We start from the raw sequence: 21,193 nt of genomic DNA, 5'->3' as shown, positions 1-21,193 counted from the left end.
ATATATATATATATATATATATATATACACAATGGAATATTAATCCACAATAAAATAATAAAATTATGGCATTTGCAGGTAAATGGATGAATTTGGAGAATAACATGCTAAGTGAAGTAAGCCAATCCAAAAAAAAGAAAAGCTGAATGTTTTATCTGATAAGTGAATGCTAATCCATAATTGGGGGGGCATGGGATGAGTGGAGGAATTTTGGATTGGCCAAAGGGGAGGGAAGATAGAGGAGGGGGAGGGGGGTAGGAAAGATGGTGGAATGATATGACCATCAATTACCCTAGGGGTGTGTATGATTGCACTAATGGTGTGACCCTACTTTGTGTACAACCAGAGAAGTGAAAAACTGTGCTCCATTTGTATACAATGAATTGAAGAGCATTCTGCTGTCATGCATAACTGATTAGAACAAATAAATAAATTTTAAAAAGAAGTACAACATATGAGATCTGAACATCAAGGATCCACGTTACATTTGTAAAGAGTGTTCTACAGTTGTACAAAGATTTTGCTGTACAGGGAAAGGCTTCAAGTGATTTAATCTAGCCTCAATCACTTGTGCCCACATTTTCATAATTTGTTTTGCAAACCACTAGGACGAGGCTTTTGCTATATGCCCAAGCTTCATTCTCCTGGCCAGAAAGTGACTACTCACGGTTATTCAGATGTGTCCAGTGTTCTGAACAGGGGAACTCTGCAGGTGTTTACAACATAGGTAATAAGTGTGGCAAAGTGTGCTGGATCCACTTGCTTTTTGTCACAAAAGATTGAGCAAATATCCATCTTGCTAGCTTCCCAGTTTGGCCAGTGGGAACTGGAACAAATTAGGTAGGATTTCAAAGAAATATTCACTTGCCCACTACTCCCCCCTTTTTTGGCTTACATTGCTTTGCCTACAATGAAGTTCATTTGTGAAAGTGTTTCTGTATCTTTGGACACTCAGACTTTAACTCTTCCTATGTGTTCTTTTTACCACCTGTTATGATTTGGATCTGAAATGACCCCAAAAGCTATGTGCCAGACTCTTGGACACCAGCCTGTGGTACTATTGGAGGTGGGTATAACCTTCAGGAAGTAGAGCCTAGTGGAAGGAAGTTATACACTGAAGGTGTGACAGTGAAGGGCATATTGGGATTCTGGTCCCTTCCTCTCTCTCATTTTTTGTTCCCTATTTCCTGGTCACCATAATGTTAGCAGCTTGTTCCACCACATGCTCCCCACCACAATGTTCAGCCTCAGCACAAGCCAAAGAGTAGGGACCAAGTGACCATGGACTGAAACCATGAGCCAAAATAATTTTTTCTGCTTTATAAGTTGATTTTCTCAGTCATTTTGTCATAGTGACAGAAAACTAACACCCCATCTAAATTCAGAAGTAGAAACTAAAAGACAATTAATTATCCTATAGTTCATAAATTGATCAGTCAATGAAATAAAAAGCTGAATTTTACAAATGCTAAGTTCTGACACCCTGGCATCAATGGAATGCTCAAAACTACCCCAGCCCCATCCACAGAAGGATTGGGCTGAGCTACTGAGGAAGGTTGAATTTCTAGCAATGTGTGTATATTCATTTATAGCCTGCCTCTTGTTAAAATTAGATTTAATATAGTTAATCAAAACCTATTGACAAAAGGGAATAAAAAACAAGAAGTGCATTCTAAGGCAATAGTCTTCAAAAGAATTTCCCCAAGGGTAACAGATAAAGACTAGACAAGAGTCAACACAGTTCACCGTAGACTAACAAAATAAGATAATCCAATTGATTTGAATTAAAGTGTAACAGTTTCTGCTAAAATGAGCACTGCTTATTTTTCCTGAGTTTCTTCTGCCCACATCCAAGATCCATTCCCATTTTCTAAGGGATCTAGGTGAAATAGAACAGAGGTATGAGGGGGTCACACAAAGCCAGGGGCACGATCTACAGAATGCTTAGGCTTATGGAACACTTAATAGAACCAAATAATATATTTTAGCATTCTTAGCTTTTCAGATAGGCCAACAGGCAGGAAAAACTAAACAATCTTTGAATTACACTCAGAAAGAAATTATAAAACTCCTTCCACAAAATAATAACTTTATATATGAGGTCCCCAAAGAATCTTGATTTGAAGGACAACTGGTGTTTCAGGAATTTTTCGGCTGGGGGGATGTACTGGGGATTGAACTTGAGCACTAGATCACTGACCACATCCCCAGATCTATTTTGTATTTTATTTAGAGATAGGGTCTCACTGAGTTGCTTAGCACCTTGCTAAGTTGCTAAGGCTGTCTTTGACCTCGCAATCCTCCTACCTCAGCCTCCCAAGCTTCTAGGATTACAGGCATGCACCACCATGCCTGGCTGAGGAATTTTTTAATAGCAAAAGAAATGCCAACTTAGGGCTGGGACTGTGGCTCAGTGGTAGAGTGCTTGCCTAGGATGTGTGAGGCCTTGGGTTTGATTCTCAGCACCACATAAAAATAAATAAAATAAAGGTATTGTGTCCAGCTACAACTGAAAACTAAATATTAAAAAAAGAAATGCCAACTTATTTTTTACATAGTTAAGTTCAAACAATTTATTGAGTATGCAATGGAGCCTGGGAAGCCGTGTTCATAGTGTCTTGGAGATGGGATGACTGAGAGGAAGTGAGAGAAGGTCAGGTAAACTGTATAGGGATGTAGTCACAGAGGGTTTCCCACCCTCCTGTCTGAGGGACCCTGCTATGTATGGACTCCTCAAACTACACAGAGGAAGGAAGAGATAATAAGTGCAGATTTGGGAATGGAACTATTTTAACATACATGTGGGCATCAGTGTTATAATAATAAACAACCATCTCAAGACATGTATCACTCCTTGCAAAATGTATGGTGTCACCATTATGTACTAGAGAATTAAGGATCATCCCTCAGCATACTATTCCACCATGTGGAGAAATAGTAATGCTGTTTTCTAAGATAAGTTGCTCCAAGATAAATTGAATCTGTCAAGATTAATTAGGGCCAGGTGCTATGGCACATGCCTGTAATCCCAGCTACTCAAGGAGGCTGAGCAAGAGGATTGCCAAGTTTGAGGCCACCCTGGGCAACATAACAAGAGGAAACTGTCATGAAACAAAATAAAAATTTTAAAAGGGCTGGGAATGTAGCACAGCGGTACAGAACTTCATATGTAAGGCCCTAGATTTAATCCTCAGGAACACATTGTTGAGAGCCATAGCCGAAGGGGCCCCAGCAAACTTCCAGCTGCCAGCAAACTTCCAGCTGCCAGCTGATGATTGGCTCACAGCTGGCCCCAGCAAACTTCTAGCTGCCCACTGATTGGCTCCTCTGTGGTGATGCTCATTGGGTTGTTTCCCGCCCTTTCAGACCACGGAACTGCTTATTGGGGGACTTTTTTTGGCTCCACCCACGCGACCCAGCCAATCAGCCTCAAGAGCAGGAGGAGTGGGGGAGGTTGAGAGGCTTGTGGGAAGCCGGTGGTGGCAGTTGGGCTCTGAAGGTTTTCCTGAAGAGCTGTGTGGTTTGGCATGTGTTCTAAAAATAAAGTTTGTTTCTTTTGACAAGTGGCTCCTGAATTGTGCCCAGCCAGACTGCGGCATACACACACACACACACACACACACACACACACCATCAGCAGGATAGAAGCCCATTTTAAGACTACCTTTTAAAAACATGCAAACTAGGAAATTATCTAATCTGTACGAACTTCAACTTATAAGTATTTATAAAAACAGCTCACAATTACTAAATCATTACTATGCATCTACCACTATTCTCTGGGATCTCGTTTATAGTGCCAATTCTCAAGCACTGTTCCATCAGAAACAAGACAACTATGTCTATTTTTGCCACTTCTACCAAATGTAGTATTGGAAGTTCATATGCAAACTGTAGAAAACTAAAGAAAAGATAAAATTGTGAAATAATCCAACCAGGTATGGCAGATGACACCAATAAATCCAATGACTCCAGAGGCCGAGGCAGGAGGATGGCAAGTCTGAGCCCAGCCTCAGCAATTTAGGAAGACCCTTTCACAAGATATAGCTGGGGATGTAGTTCAGTGGTAGTAAAGCACCTCTGTGTTCAATGCTCAGTAGTGTGTGCACGTGCACACACACACACTTATAAAGAGGCAATATATATATATATATATATTCCCTTGATAATAGTGGATGAAAGAGAAGAATTACATGTGACTTCTCTTCAAAATTTGATGCAAAAAAGAAGGGAATAGAGTGAAACACTTAAAGTGTTTAGAGATAAAAGCCACCAATAAAGAATCCTGTACCCTGTGAAATTATCCTTCAAGAGTGAAACAGCATGAAGACTGTTTCAGAAAACAAAAATATAGGGAATCTACTGCCAGGAGCCTTTCCTTGTAAGAAATAGTAAATTAATTTCTTTAGAAAAAAAAATTCTTTATATCAGAAACTTGGATTTATTGGGCTGGGGTTGTGACTCAGTGGTAGAGCACTCACCTACCATGCATTAGGCACTGGGTTCAATTCTCAGCACCACATAAAAATAAAATAAAGATCTTGTGTCCACCTATAACTAAAAAATAAATATTAAAAAAGAAACTTGGATTTACATAAAGAAAGCATATTAGAGAAGAGTATAAGGGAAAATAAAATGTTTAATTTTCTTATTCTTAATTGATCTAAGAGAAGTTTATTCAAAATAATAGCAACAATTATTTCTTTATGTATACACATATACACACAATCATACACACACTCACACATTCTTATGTATAAGTTAAATAAATGACACAAGGGACAGGAACTAGGAATTGGAATTATTTTGTTTTATAAGGTAAATTGCACTAAATTTAAAGTGGTATTGTGTTATTTGACAGTGGATTTGCATTAGTTATAAATGTATAATGCAAATTATCTTGGGCAAGCAATAAAAAATATTTCGAAATGCCTGAAATGCTGAGAGAAAATGGAATCATAGAAATGGTCAATTAATTCCAAATAGGTGCAAAATGAGTAAAAGACAAAAATAAAAACAAAGAAGAGTAACAAATAGAAAAGTAGCATGCATAGCCTATATTCATCCAACTATATTCATAATCACTTTAAACATCAACCATTAAACACATACTAAGTAAAAGAAATTGTGAGAGTAGATCAAATGTCTAGATTCATTTGCATGCAGTCTACGTGAAATCCACTTTAGATATAAAAGCATATATAAAGGGAATGGGAAAATATGTATCATGTTAACAATAATTTAAAAAAGCATTAGAAGGGCTGGGGATGTGGCTCAAGTGGTAGCACACTTGCCTGGCATGCACGCAGTGCTGGGTTCATTCCTCAGCACCACATACAAAAATAAAGATGTTGTATCTGCCGAAAACTAAAAAATTATTATTAAAAAATTCTCTCTCTCTCTCTCTCTCAAAAAAAAGCATTAGAAGACTTGTTAATTTAAGACAGGGCAGATTTCAGAGCAGGTACTTTATAAGAAATAAAGAGAAACATTATGTCATGATAAAGGGGTGGGTTCTCCAAAAAGGCACAAATATCCTTACTGCTTACATGACCAATAAGAAGAGTGTCAAAATATGTGAGGGAAGGACATACAGATCCATGTGTAAGGAAAACAGATGGAACAACTGTTGTATTTGGGGATATCACAAATGGACATATCTAACAGGTAGACAATCATTTAGGACACAGTGGAATTCAACAGCATCAGTAATTGACTAGATTCGATTCATCTCTATCTGTAGAATATACAGCCTCCTGTTGTAGCTCCCCCCCTGATGGTTGTTTTTCCTCTAAGCTTTCTTCCTTTAAATTTTGTTCCTCTATCTGACTTGCTCGAGAGATCTTCTCTTTTGCTTGACCTAACATGTTTTCTACCATAGTCTGGACCTCTAACAATTTACTTAACAGTCTTTCGGTTTGTTTTTTTACTAATTTCTAATCTAGTATAAAGGTAACACAACTCAATAAGATAACATAAAACAAAACCAAAACAGAATGAAACAAAAACGGAACAAAAAATCGTTGTATCAATTTTCTCTTTCTCAGGGCCAAACAACTTCAAACCTTGAGCCAACCATTTTTCCCAGTTTGCCTGAGAAAGTTCTAGGGATAGGAAGCTTGAAACAAAAACAAAATAAATCAAAACAAAAACACAGAACCCTCAGAAGCTGAAAATATCAGAAGTCAAAGATGCATTTAGTGTGGTTAAGGTACTTAACATCATAACTTTCTAGCTATCTTTTGTTTTTTTAAGTACTGTGGATTGAACCAAGTGGCACTTAATCACTGAACCACACCAACAGCCCCTTTTATTTTTTATTTTGAGACAGGGTCTCACTATATTTCTTAGGGCCTTCCTAAGTTTCTGAGGATAGTCTTGAACTTGGAATCTTCTTGCTTTAGCCTCCCTAGTCATTGGGACTGCAGGCATGTGCCTCTGTGCCTGGGTTTATCTAGATACCTTAGATTTATGCAGTATACTTATATTATCCTGTACTATGTCGAATTGCTGTGGCAATGCTGCTAGAGTCTTATCAGCCTTGACCTTGATCTCAGGCACACAACTCCTGGGAATAAAGAAACTCTCTTTTTAGACGACCACAATGTTTCACTGAGCCTCAACCTGTCCACATAACAGTAACTTTATACAATGGAATTTCTTGAGAGCTACACAAAGCTCATCATATTACACATTGCAACTTAGTATGTAACTGAGGAATAAGCTGCATAATGTGGTTAAGTCTGTAACCTGCCTAGTAATACAATGAACAATATATACTAATTATGCCACTGACCTAAAGTAACCTATCGATATAAATAAAGCTTGGCAGCTTGGCCTCTCTGTCATTCTGCCATCGTTCTTTCCTGCCACTGAAAAAAAATACTCATGTGATTTCTATTTACTTACTTCCCTATTCTTGGTGTTAATTTTTTATATGTAGGTACAAAATAACAAAAATATCTAAGATTCAAGCCAATGTTATGGTTTATTTTTTATCATTATCAAAGTCCAAAATCTGGCTTTACAACATGAAAAAATATTGATATTGTTACTGTCCCTTGGCTTGCTTAGGGATGATAACACAGATTACCTACCATAACTGGTTGTCTTAAAGACAGACATTTTTTTTTTTTTTTTACTGACAGTTCTGGAGACGGGATTGTTTGTCTCCAGATAAAGAACTGGTTGTCTTAAAGACAGACATTTTTTTTTTTTACTGACAGTTCTGGAGACGGGATGGTTTGTTAGCAAAGGTCCTATTCCTACTCTGATTATATTGTCTTCTTACTGCATCCTCAAGTGGCTGAGAGAGTGAGAGATAATTCACATCTCTGTTATTATGAGGCTACCCTCATGACCTCATCTAAACCTAATCACCTCTTAAAGGTCACACATCCAAATAATACCACACTGGGTATCAATTTGGGTAGTGGGACAAAATCATTCAGTCCATATAGCATCCATTTTTAGGGAAAGATTAATAAATCTAAATTATTATATTCATTTTAAAAATACTTATTCTAATTTTAAATTTGAAGATAAATTTAGTGTTTCTCTTTCAGTGTATATGAAATGGATATTTTGGTGCTTCACAAAATAACTGGTAATCTCCCTGTTCCCCATACACAAATCTTCCTCTAGTGGATAGTATGTGCTGAATAATCAAGAAATTCTTTCTCACATATTCAGAAATAATGCTTCTGCTGTCTCATATATTCATGGCTAAGATAATTTTAAAAACTAAAACAAATATGTAAGATGATTAAAACAAGCCAGACCAAAAAAGTATAAGCCATCTAATTCCATTTAAATAAAATTATAAGAAATCAAAACTAATCTGTTATCAAAAGATGTGTGGTAGCCTTGGCACAAAGAAATGTGAGGGGAGAATGTTCTTAAAACATGATGTTCTGGGAATAAAATCATAATAGTATTTAAGAGCACATGGTCATTTGAAAGATGTTCCTGGGAAAATACACAGTAATTGTTACTTTTAAATTTTTAAATTCTTATAAGTGAGATTTTGAGCTATTTATGGCTTAAAAATAATCATTAGACAATAGACAAAAGTGTAGCTACTCAGGAAGAATTTATGAAAGAATTTGAAATTTCTAGAAAATTGACCATTGAATCAACTACATATTTCCACACCAATAAGAGATTTGTTGATTACTATTTTTTCATGTGAAAAAAATATATTTTCATTATACATTGCATATACATGTTAAACAGCAAGTTCCCTATGGAACTATTCATTACTTTAGGACAAAGCAAGGTATCTCTAAGATGGGCCAAGGGGTACTACAAAGCATGGTAGCTGCTGAAGGCAAATTCTAACTGTTGGGCCTCTTCAAGGATGAGATCAGAGTAGCTTCTCTAATTTTTGGCTAATCTGTGAATCTCCTGTGTGCTATTCCTCCATATCCTCTAGTTCAGATCTCTGAATGCACTTGAGCCGAGAGAGAGAGAGAGAGAGAGAGAGAGAGAGAGAGAGAGAGAGAGAGAGAGAGAGAGAGAGATATTTTTTTTAACCAGGAATGGAAGTGTGGGGGTCTCCTGAGAACTGCTACTCTTCAGATCTGGAGTAGAAGCTTCAGCGCCAGCATGACCCACATCCTCAGAAATTATCTTCTCCAGAAATCTGCTATGAGCTCAGTCACCAGAAGAAGAGCAGTCTAGGAAGACAGAGAATCCAAATATTACTAAGCTTTATTGGAATAATTGTATACATAGAACCATGCTAAGCACTGAAGTGAGCTCATGAACCCACAATAACCACGGGGCTATGGGATTACATGTGTGTTATTACTGCTGGTTCCAGCAATCCCATGGGTGAGCATTCTCGTACCCATTTTACAGGACAAGCTGGGTCACAAAGCGCTGTTTCCTGTCTTATCCCTCCACACCATGAGGTCACATAGCAAGTGAATCCAGGATATGCTAGAGCTGGATATCACACTGCTTGGGACCAGGAGAGTCCCACATCTCTCTCCCTCTCATGACAGTGGGGCTCTGGTCCCAGGGTGGTAGTGAAGTGACTGTCTGGGATCTCTTTATCTCCCCACACCCCAAGTAGGCTCAGCCCCCACCATGGGGCATCTACACCTTCTGCCTAGTCCAAACACTTGGATACAGGGCCCTGATCCCAAAGCAGAGTTAAGTCCATCCCCTTTAGAATGTCATTACTCTCACCATGGTCACCCTAATGACACCAGGCTCCTATGGCAACCAAGATGTGCAGGAAGTTAGTGTATTCCAGAAATGCCTTCCATGTAGTCTTCCCTTCTGTACCATTGTCTCTCACTTAAAAGCACCTTCACCACCCTTCAGGCCACCTGAAAAAAAGCATACTAATTTAAAAAAGCATACTAATAGAAAAAGTATGTGGGGATGCAGGCAATTTGGCACACTGTGCACAGGTTGTTGGAACAAAGCACAAGTCTGTTAACAGATTTTTTTTTCATTTAAAAATGACCATAGAACCCAGGTGTATACTAAATATAGTTTCTCCCCGGAAACTCACATTCCATACTGCACCACAAAAATCAAGATTCTGGAAATTTCTTTCATGTGAAATGACAAAAGTTATACAATATGCATGCATAAATCCAAAGTGATATAAACAAATGTCTGATTCAATAAAGAAATGGGTAAGAAGTGACAAACTATCTTGATCCAGTAATTCTTTCCAACTAGATGAAAAGTAAGAAGACAGGAAAGAAAGGATATGATGAGGTGGGACCCAAGTCTGCTTCTTCTATCTACTTTCCCAGATGATGCCTCAAATCTTCTGTTATGGAACACAGGAAACAGGGTGGACTGGCAGTAACATATGTCAAAATCCTAACATATGCCAGACATTCTGTGGGCCTTTCTTTTTCTTATTACAATAATTCTGTGAGGAAAGCACCCTGGGGCCCATATGACAGACAAACAAGTTCAGATTCACAGAATATATGTCCATTTCCAGGGTGGAACATCAATCTCTCACCTTCTACTGAGCCCAACAAGCTGCCTTCCATTTAGAACATGGGTTTCCAGTGCTTCAGGGCTGGCAGTGAGAAACTCACTCAATATTAAGCCTGAGTATGTCATGTCCCCTTGGTAATCACTCCCCTTTTATTGATAAAGATGATGGTGGGTATGGAATCCTGCCCTGTGGCCAAGAGGCCTGGGTATGGGTTCCATACGGATTATCTGATTTCTGACATACTGAACTGTACCCTGGAAGCAGCATAAGTTGTTGGCATTTGGAAAGGAAACCTGAATCTTATTTTAACTGTAATAATTCTAGCTAGAATTAGTAATCATCCCCATTACTTAGATCAGGCAACAAAAATTGAAAGTTAGGTAACATGGCCTAGGGAAGCAACCCTATTAATAAATGTTCTAGGGCTCAAAATCTAAAATAATTCAAAACACTAAAATTTGTCACCTCTGAACTCTAAGCTGAGATAGACATTTGATATACAAAGCATTGGAATTCACTGGAATTTGGTTGTTTTCATAAAGACAATGTGCTGAAGTACTTTTAAAATAATAACTATAATTATAAAATATATAATTCTATTCACGTAGGTAAAGTACAAAACAGAGTATGCAAATGGGAGAAACTATTTCTAATCTATACTCAATCATGAGTTTGTAACCCATGATGCATAAAATTCCCCCCTCTCTATACACACACACACACACCACACATTTGTGGATGAACCTTCATTTTTATTTACTTATTTTTATGTGGTGCTGAGAATCAAACCAGTGCCTCACACATGCCAGGCAAGTGCTCTACCACTGAGCCACAACCCCAGCCCTGATGTGTGGAATATTCTTAAACAACTGACATATGTTAATTATATCAAGAGATAATCCACATAAAAAGCAAAATCAAATCCTAAACAAATACTTGGAAAAACACCAAAAGTAAACATATTTAGCCAATCAGGCAAGTCACAAAATATAAGGTCAAATATGGTCCCACTATAGAAAAAACTACATCTATCAACCTAGGCTAATAGATATATATAGATGATTAAATACAAGTTATAGTATTACATAGAAAGAGAAAGCCTAGAGAACAAGTAAGAACTAATCAATGGAAACTCTCTTTGCATTAAAGGATGAGAAAATTATAGGGAAAGAAAGAGGAGACAAAATAATTTTAATTACTAATATACATTTCAATTATGTTTGATATGTCTTGGGCATGTGCATGCCTACATGTGTGTATGTGGGATTGAAACCAGAGTCTCACATATGCTTGGCATTTGCTCTACCACTGAACTACATCCCCAGCCTTGTTTTACATGTCTTAAATAACAAAATAAATTAACTGGTAGTGTGGCAAAGTGATTGAGATAAAGTTTCATAAATAAGGAAGTTCATAAACACATTAATGGACTAAGAATCATGACCATATACATGAGCAAATTGCACAAAAATAATAATTTAATAAAATTAAGCATATTTTAAAAATATGTAAACTATAGTATTTTAAATATGAGAACCTTATTGTTTAAAATGTTCAAAAGAAAATGATTGTGAACTGATTATACATATGATGCCCACATAATCACTGCTTTGGAAACATGGTCATAGTATACTGTTTTATGTGTTAAAAAGAAGTAGATCAAATCAATTTATTTGACAGTGTTTCTGTGTATGTGGGTGACCCTATGTTTCTATGTCTCAACCTTCTTTGCAATAATATTCTCACATAAAGTCGAGCAGTTTTCTATTCAGTCCACACAGAGGCTAGACTTTTAATACCACGGTAAAAGATCCTAGGGTGGGAATAAAGATAGTAGGATCACCTCCAATGTGTGAAAAGTCCAGAAAACTTTGGCATGTACAAATAAATCCAGGCAGCTTCCTCACAGCCCACAAATCCCATACCTGTGTGCAAGCCTCCTGCTGGACACTTTCACTCCTACAATTCAGACTCCCATCACCAGGTGGCATCATTCTCCATCTTTTCCAGGTCATTTCTACCTCAAGGAAAGGTATCATTTCTATAAACAGAAATAGAATTTTTCCTCAAAGCAGATTATGAAACAACAAAGTGTGTGAACTCAGTTCTCACTGAAAACTTTCCATGTGTATAAAGCTGAAAGAACACATGCATAGTTTCATTCTCTGCTTATTCCTATGCCTACATGTAATACATTTAAAAAATAATAATTTTAGTTGTATTAGACAGAATAACTTTATTTATTCTTTATGTGGTGCTGAGGATTGGACTCAATGCCTCACACATGCTAGGCAAGTGCTCTACCACTGTGCCATGACCCCAGCCCTAAGTAATAAATTTTTGAAATATATACTGGTGTCTAGTTTGTGCTGGGCACTGCCAGGTCAGTTCTACATGCACATCCCACACTCCTCTCTTTTTCTCTAGACCTGTACAACAGGATATCTCCAAAGGAAGCAACATGGATATTAAAGGGTCTGCTATGTTGTATTATCTTAATGGACTGCATTTCAGGCAACAAGAGTCCAACAGTCACCCTGAATCTTGGAAACTCAGCATCTGAGCAAGACATAGTACAGTTGTGTGGGGAGAGGATGAAACTTGGGAAACTGATGTACCTGGTGCTAATATGCTACCTTCTCCTCACTCACAGATATGGAATGAAGGAAGGTGAAACCCTCATGTGGCTTCAGTCTTGATTCTTCTCATGAGCAGGAAACTATAGATTCTTCCTTTAGCCCTGTGCTAGGGCAGGTTTGGTAAATTGCCAAACTAGTTTTGTGCCCATCTTTTCCCTAGCAGGGAGGCCCTTCCTAATTACTATTCTGTGGTGACATAGAGTTTCTGTTTCATTAAGACCTCCTCCCCCAGTTGGGAACATGGACCCAGAGCCACAGAGACAAAAAAGAGGAGAGAACAAATTTTCAAAGACAAGTACAACACTTATGTATGATGCATTCAAAATTCATTCTACTGTCATGTATAACTAATTAGAACAAATAAAAATTTAAAAAAGACAAGCACAGGCCTGGGAACCCTGTCCAAACATCCAATTTCTCTGATTTAGTGAAATGGTTTTCACAGACTTCTCACATGATGTTCACCTCCCTCGGTTCCCCTTGGATAGTTGTGAGAAAGTAGGCATTCTCATGTCCTACAGGAGCTAATGTCAAATGGCACAACCTTCATGGAGTGTATCTGATGCTATCTAGCAATATTACAAAGGCAGACACTCTTGGAAACAGTAATGTGCCTTCTAAGAATCTATGTCAAAGATGCAATGCAAAAAGATAAGGGAGAATTCATAACAGCACAAGTTTAGAAACATAACAGATATTCACAAACAGGAGGCTAGTGAAATAATCTACTATAAACCTGAGGACTATGCAGGTATAAAAAACAATGCAGAATCCCTCTCTTGCTGCTATGGAGTGATCTTCGGGATTCATTGTTAGGTTTAAAAAAAAAAAAACAAGATCCAGAAAAAAGTATTAGCTGCAGCTGTCCAATAAGAAGCCATAATTGGGCTGGGGTTGTAGCTCTGAGGTAGAGCGCTTGCCTAGGAAGCATGAGGCACTGGGTTCATCCTCAGCACCACATAAAAAATTTTAAAAGTGCTGTTTCCATCTACAATTTAAAAAGCTTAAAATCGTTTTAAAAAGAAGCCATAATATAAATATGGAAGTTCATACTTCAAATTTGAATTAAATTATAACTCACTTCCTCAGTCACACTTGCCATGTATAATGGGCTCAATAGTCACAGGTAGCCAGTGACAATCACCTTGCACACTTTGGATAGAGAATGTTCAGACAGAGAACACTTTCATTTCTGAAGGAATTTACATTGGACAATGCTGGTGTAGAACATGCTACCTTTTACTGGTGGGCTAATACATACCATGTTTGATTATCTTATTAAAAATTAGACAGTTGAAACCAAAACTGAAAAAAAAAAAGATTGGCTATAAGGGGATGGTGAAGCAGCCCAGGGTGGAGACAGATGATGTTCACTCTCTTAGAAACATAATAGATACTTACTGATTCCAAGCCCTGATAAGAATGAGAACAATGAGCACTACAGGAGCAACAAGCAATCCTAGGACCCTGACCATGAGTAAAATTTGAGATTTTCATAAGAACCATCATTGTAAAAAAACAAACAATACACCCCCAGAAATATAGAAGAACAATTTGGAAATTTTCAACCTGGCATATATAATAACAGCTGAGGTCCATGTAAAAGTTTACAACCTTTGTGGTTGGCATTTGATATTATCTAGTAAAATTACACAGGAATATATTCTTTTTAAATATTTATATTTTAGTTGTAGGTAGACACAATACCTTTATTTTATTTTTATGTAGTGCTAGGATTGAACTCAGTGCCTCATGCATGCTAGGTGAGCACTCTACCACTGAGCCACAACCCCAGCCCCAGGAATATATTCTTGAAATCAGCAAATCTCTCCTATTCCAAGGATACAATGCAAAAACACAAAAAGGCAAAAACACAGGGCTACTACTAAAAGAAGGTTTCATTACAACAGAAGCCTAAAATTAAGAAAGCTCACCACCCAAAGGGGCTAGTTGAGTAATTGACAGCTCACATACATCCTAGACTCCAATGAAATGAGGGATTCCTCCTGGAGCAAGAGCCAAAATAGGAAGTCCAAAGACACAGACTCTACAACAATACATAGTTGTAGAAGCCTTTATGAGAACTCCAGAGATCAGGGAGGAAGTAAAAATACTCTCAGACAAATGTCAGCACAAAGAACAGTCACATTGAAACAGTTAAAAAATGCCCATTTGCCCATCAATAGATCATCCACCAAGTCAGCAGAGCTCAGCATAGTTGAAAGAAAATGCCCAATTTATACCCTTATTTGGGGTGGGGTGGGTAGTGGGGATTGAATGCAGAGTGCTTTAACAATGAGTTATATCCTCAGCCATTTTTATAATTTATTTTAAGGCAGAGTCTTGCTAAGTTGTTTGAGGCCTCACTAAATTTTTCAGGCTGGTCTTGAACTTGGTTTTGTATGTTTATAAACAAGTTACATTTTTTTTCTGTTAAATGTATTTATGTATATGTGTGTACGTGTATAAATGTGTGTGTGTGTGTGTGTGTGTGTGTGTGTGTGTGTGTATTTTCCCCCTGTGATACTGGGGATTGAACTCAGAAGCATTCTACCTGAGTTATATACCCAAACTGGAACTTGCAATTCTCCTGCCCCAGACTCTCAAGTTTCTGGTATTACAGAAGTGTCCCACTATGCCTGGCTGTTTGTTTCTTACATACCTTTGATAGGTTTTTTTTTTTTTTTAATGCTTCTATATTGGTAAGAATTTAGACAAAGATATATCAATGCTTTGTTGAAGATGTCTTCCCCAGTGTCACTGCAATCATCTAACATGTTTTTGCCATGCAAGTTTTGTCATTGTTAATTTTTTATTAATTTTTATTGGTGCATTATAATTATATACAATGTTGGGATGTATTATGATACATTCATACATGAATATAGCTTAATTTGGTTGATTTAATTACCTAGTCATAATTTTTATGTCATCAAACAAGTCAATCTTTGGAATTCATCCATTGTTTCTTCTAAAACTTTAAAGATTTGTTTTGAACATTTAATTTAGAACAATTTGGGTCTTATCCTGCTGTAAAATGGAGAAAAGGATCCCTATCCCTTTTTATTTTTTAACTAAATTATTTTCTAGCTATCACAATGCCACTTACTAAATCATCCATGATATCTCCTTTCTGATTTGAAATGCTGCTTTAGTCATATTATAAATATGTCTATGTCTGGGCATTCTGTTTCATTAATCCTTCTGTCAGTTCACAGGCCGATGAAGTAAATGTCAAAATAATATTTTCCCTTCATGTACACCTTTCTCATTGGCATAGAAGGAGACTGGGCTTTCTGTCTGGAGGCCATAGGATTCCTTTGGTCTGTGGATGGCCCTCTTTCTACTCGGATTTGAAAAATCTGTTAGGTTGGCCACAGCCCCGCCCTCTCACTTTTCATGTCTGCATGTTCAAGTTGCAATTCAGCATTCTGTCACGAGATGGCACCAACATGCCAACATTATAGAAAGTCTACAAAGATGTGGAGGCAATGAGAAAAAACTACAGTACCTCCTTTAAAATGCACTTTATGAACTTACATATATAATAATTTTATTTAATAGAAAAACTGGTAAATGTAAAGAAAACTTCAAATACTTATGCTCTGGGGCATTTATACAATGAAACAGCAAGGGAGCCCTGGGGCACCCTCCCTGCAGGAGCAGGCATCAGGCAGAGCCAGAAAGGCAGAAGATGATAGAGAGGATGGGGTACACAGTGGGGCATGATCAGTTGTTTCTACAGTGTCCTGGAGAGGGGATGACTGAGAACAGGTGGGAGAAGGTCAAGGAAGCCTGTACAGAGGTGTGGTAACAGAGGGTTTTCCACCCTGTTGTCTGGGGGACCCTGCTTACATCTCAAACAACACTGAGGAGGAAAGAGATAAATCAATGATATGATGTAGACTTGGAGGTCAATAAAAGATGGAATTATTTTAACATACATGTGAATTTTCTGGGCATAACTGCTGTAATAGTGAACAAATCATCCAAGACATTTATCAGTCCTTGACAAATAGGATTTCAACATTATATACTAGAGAATCAAGGATCACCCCTCAGTAGATTGTTCGACCATGTGGAGAAATGGTAATGCTGTTTTCTCGGATCAGTTACTCCAAGTACTTTTGGGATATGTCAAGATACTTAGAGCTGGGTGCTGTGGCACACTCTTGTAATCCCAGCTCCTCAGGGAGACTGAGCAAGAGGTTGCCAAGTTTGAGGCAAACCTGGGCAACATAACAAGAGGAGACTTTGTCTCAAATAAAATAAAAATTTTACAAGGGCTGAGAATGTAGCTCAGCGGTAGAGAGCATCATATGCAAGGCTCTAGATTTAATCCCCAATACAACACACACACACACACACACACACACACACACACCAACATATACACAGCATCAGCTGGATAGAAGTCATTGTAAGACTATTAAATTTTTAAAAACAACATGTGAACTATGAAATTATGCAATCTATATAAACTTTTAAAGTATTCATAAAATCAGCTCCTAAATATTGAATTATTACTGTGTAGCTATCACTATTCTACGGGTTCTCATTTATAGTATCAATTCTCAAGCATTGTTCCATCAGGAACAAGACAACAATATCTATTTTTGCCACTTCTACTAAATGTAGTATTGGAAGTTCATATTCAAAATGTAGAAAACTAAAGAAAAGATAAAACATAAAATTGTGATATAATCCAGTCAGGTATGGCAGTTTATACCAATAATCTCAGTGACTCCAGAGGCTGAGGCAGGAGGATGACAAGTTTGAGCCCAGCCTCAGCAACTTAGAAAGACCCTTTCACAAGACATAGCTGGAGATGTAGTTCAGTGGTAATAAAGCACCTCTGGGTTCAATGCCCAGCGCGCGCACATACACACATGTATACAGAGGTTATAATCCTGCAGTAGTGGAGGAAAGATAAGAATTACATCTGACTTCTCTTCAAAATGCCATGCAAAACATAAGAGAATAAAGTGGAATGCTTAAATGTTTAAGATAAAAGCCACCAATAAAGAATCCTGTACCCTGTGAAATTAACCCTCAAAAGTAAAGGCAGCATGAAGACTATCTCAGACAACTAAATTTTAAGGAATCTACTACCAGAAGACTTGCCTTATATTAAATTAATTTCTTTAGAAAAAAATTCTTTAGGTCAGAAACTTGGATTTACATAAAGAAATAACATTAGATGAGGAGTTTGTGAAGGAAAATAAAATGCTTAATTTTCTTATTCTTAATTAATCTTTAAAAACTTGTTCAAAACAATAGCCACAATGATTTCTTTATGTTTGCATGTATACTAACACATACACACACACACACACACACATATATATATATACATACTTATGTATAAGTTAAATAAATGACATGAGGGACAGGAAAGAGGAATTGTAACTACTTTGCTTTATAAGGTGATTTCACTACAATTAAGGTGGTATTTTGTTATTTGACAATGGACTTGCATTAGTTGCAAAGGTATATTGCAGGTTCTCTTGAGCAAGCACTACAAAAGTTTCAAAAAATACCTGGAGGGACTGGGGTTGTATCAGATGGTAGAGCATTTGCCTTGCATGTGTGAGGCACTGGATTAGATCCTCAGCATCATATTTTAAAAAATAAATAAATAAGATAAAGGTATTGTGTCTATCTACAACTAAAAAATTAAAAAAAAAAATACCCGGAATGCTAAGAAGAGAGAAAACGGAATCAGAAATGGTCAACTAACTCCAAATAGGAAAAAATGAGTAGAAGAAAAAAATAAGAACAAAGAACAAGAGTAACAAATAAAATAGTAGCACACAAGGCAGATATTCACTCAACTATATCCATAATCACTTTAAGCATCAATGGTTTACACATATCAAGTAAAAGAAATTACAAGAATGGATCAAATGTCCAGATTCCATCAATTATTATTTACATGAAACCAACTTTAAATATAAAAACACAATAGATTAAAAGGAATGGAAAAATATATATTATGCTAACTGTAATCAAAAGAAAGCATTAGAAGATATGTTAATTTAAGACAGATTAGACTTTAGAGCAAGGAAGTTATAACGGATAAAAAGAGGCATTAGATGGTGATATATGGTTCAGTTCTCCAAAAAGGGCATAAATACCCTTATTGCTTACATGACTAATAAGAAAAGTGACAAAATATGTGAGGGAATTACAGATGCAATTGCAAGGAAAACACATGAATCAACTACTAGGAGACATTACCCTATTTATCAGAAATGGACAGATCTCACAGGTAGAACATCAGTAAGGACACAGTAGAATTCAACAGCATCATCAGTTTATTAGATATCATTGAAATCTCTCTGTAGAATACAGATGGTTGCTCCACTTAACAGTTTGATCTCTGAATTGACTATTTGATGGCCCCAAAGCATACCCATACAATTGTCCTGTTTTTTTTATAATACCTCCAGTACAGTTTTCAATAAATTAAATGAGATATTCAATATCTTATTATAAAAGCAGTTTTGTATTAGATGGTTTTGCTGAACCATAGGCTAATATAAGTGTATTTCATACATTTAAGATAGCTAGACAAAGCCAGGCCTGGGGTGCATGCCTGTAATCCCAGTGACTAGGGAGGCTGTGGCAGGAGAATTGCAACTTTGAGACCAGCTTCAGCAACTTAGCAAGGCCCTATGCAACTCAGTGAGATTCTGGCTCAAAATAAAAAAAAAAATAAAGGTGGCTGGAGTAGCTCAGTGGAACCCCTGGTTCCAATCTCTATTATTAAAAAAAAAAAAGATAGCTAGACAAAGTTATGATGTTCAATAACTTAGCTATATTAAACACATCTCTGACTTCTGATATTTTCAAGTTATAAAGGGATTTTTAGGATATAACCCCATCATAAAATGAGGAACATTTATAGTTTATCCCAAAATAGCAGAATACACATTCTTCCCAAACTCACATAGATTATGCGCTGAGAAAGATCACATCCTGGGCCATAATACACCCTAACAAATTTAGATGGTGGCAATGGTTGTACAAAATAGGAAACATGCTAAAAAAATCACTTATTTGTACACTTTAAGTAAATTACAATGTTGAATTTTGTGTTATATGCATTTTCTATCAATTTTTAAAAGGTAAAAAACTGAAGGAACTGATGTTAATAGACAAGTTGTGAATAAACTCTGAGCAGAAATCCCCACATTGTTGCTTTTCCTGGAATCACGGAAAACTGAGTAGAAAGATAATATTGTTTTCAAATACAAGACATGTATGATGGTTTAAACTCAAGCTGTAAATTATATTTTTGTGAATTCCAAACCCCCTCAAAATCTGAAACAAGCAGTCTGCAATAGCTATTAAAAGATTGTTGGAGACCAAGACCACTTAAATTGATATAAATTGATCTATTTATTAAAATCTTTGGTAATTTTATATTTTTAGTGAATAGTATGGAAGAAATTATATCAAAAGATTATTGTTACATGAAATACCTCTTTTTAAATTACTGAAATAAAAATATTCATGTGATTACTGTTTACTTACTATTTACATACTTTCCTATTTTAGGTGTTAAATATGTGGGTACAAAAAATTTAAAAATATATAGGTACAAAAGAAAACTTTAATGCCCAATTCATTGCTATGGTTTGGTTTTTATCATTATCAAAGCCCCATGTTGACTTTACAACAGGGAAAAATACTAATATTGTTACTGTCCCTTGGCTTACTCAGGGCTGCTAACACAGATTGCCATAACTCGTTGGTTTAAAGAACAAACACTTATTTCTAACAGTTCTGGAGGCTGGATAGTTTGAGATCAAAATGCAGGCAGTATCTTTATCTAGTAAAAGCCCTCTTCCCAGTTTGCATATACTGTTTTCTTGTAGCCTTCACATGTGGCTGAGAGTAAGAGATAATTCACATCTCTATTCTGATAAAGCTACCCTCACGACCTCATCTAAACTTAATCACCTCTTAAAGGTTACACTTCCAAATAATATCAGAGTGGGCATTAGGGTTTCAACATATCAATTTGGGGGGCTGGGACAAATTTATTCAGGCAATATAGCTATTTTCGTTGATTCTTGCCGTAGTCTGGCTGGGCACAAAATCACGAGCCACTCACACCTTGCAGAATTCAAACAGCAACTCTTTATTCTCGAACTGTCACTGGCACTCTACACACAGGTTCTGGGCAAAATCCACGTTCTGGGGCAAAATCCACGTTCTGGGCCAAAATTCACGTTCTGGGTCAAATCCACGTACTCCACCAGGCTCTAATCAGCAGGATACGTCCTATTCCCAGCAGGGTACACCTTAAACCTGGAACCGCCCTGGTCCTTGAGCAAGGTCACCTTACTCAAGCATACATGCAATGTTACTGCAAATGACCTGGTCCAAAGGCAAGCCCATTTCCACAATGGAGAGTCCTTCCTCTAAGCAACATGGAGTAGGCTGACAAAGAAATTGCTATGCGTCATTCCTACTTGGCAATGGCTCTCAGCAGATTCTCTTTTTTTCTTCTGCTAATAGCCAATTTCTATTATTCTTTCTTGTGCTCTTCCTTTAATCTTTTACTTCTGTC

At 37.0% G+C, this 21,193-nt stretch overlaps 1 long non-coding RNA gene across 28 annotated transcripts in view; it reads right to left on the bottom strand.

Moving 5' to 3' along the window:
* Positions 1–57: 57 nt before the first annotated feature.
* The window catches only part of LOC110597942 (uncharacterized), an 87,790-nt gene continuing 66,654 nt past the window's right edge, over positions 58–21,193 (bottom strand). For 24 of the 28 annotated variants that reach the window (XR_013431727.1, XR_013431724.1, XR_013431729.1 and 21 more), the window contains 3 exons: positions 11,899–12,014; positions 9,196–9,338; positions 4,790–8,678 (listed from right to left, as the gene is read on the bottom strand). This is a non-coding gene — a long non-coding RNA (uncharacterized LOC110597942). Of the gene's footprint in view, positions 827–4,789; positions 8,679–9,195; positions 9,339–11,898; positions 12,015–21,193 lie in introns of those variants that run through there. The other 4 variants (XR_013431731.1, XR_013431730.1, XR_013431738.1 and 1 more) reach the window with 4 other exon arrangements.

The sequence above is a fragment of the Ictidomys tridecemlineatus genome, chromosome X, assembly GCF_052094955.1.
Source record: "Ictidomys tridecemlineatus isolate mIctTri1 chromosome X, mIctTri1.hap1, whole genome shotgun sequence".
NCBI lineage: Eukaryota > Metazoa > Chordata > Mammalia > Rodentia > Sciuridae > Ictidomys > Ictidomys tridecemlineatus.
The sequence above is the reverse complement of the archived record's forward strand: the minus strand, read 5'-3'. Positions and strand labels throughout refer to the sequence as shown.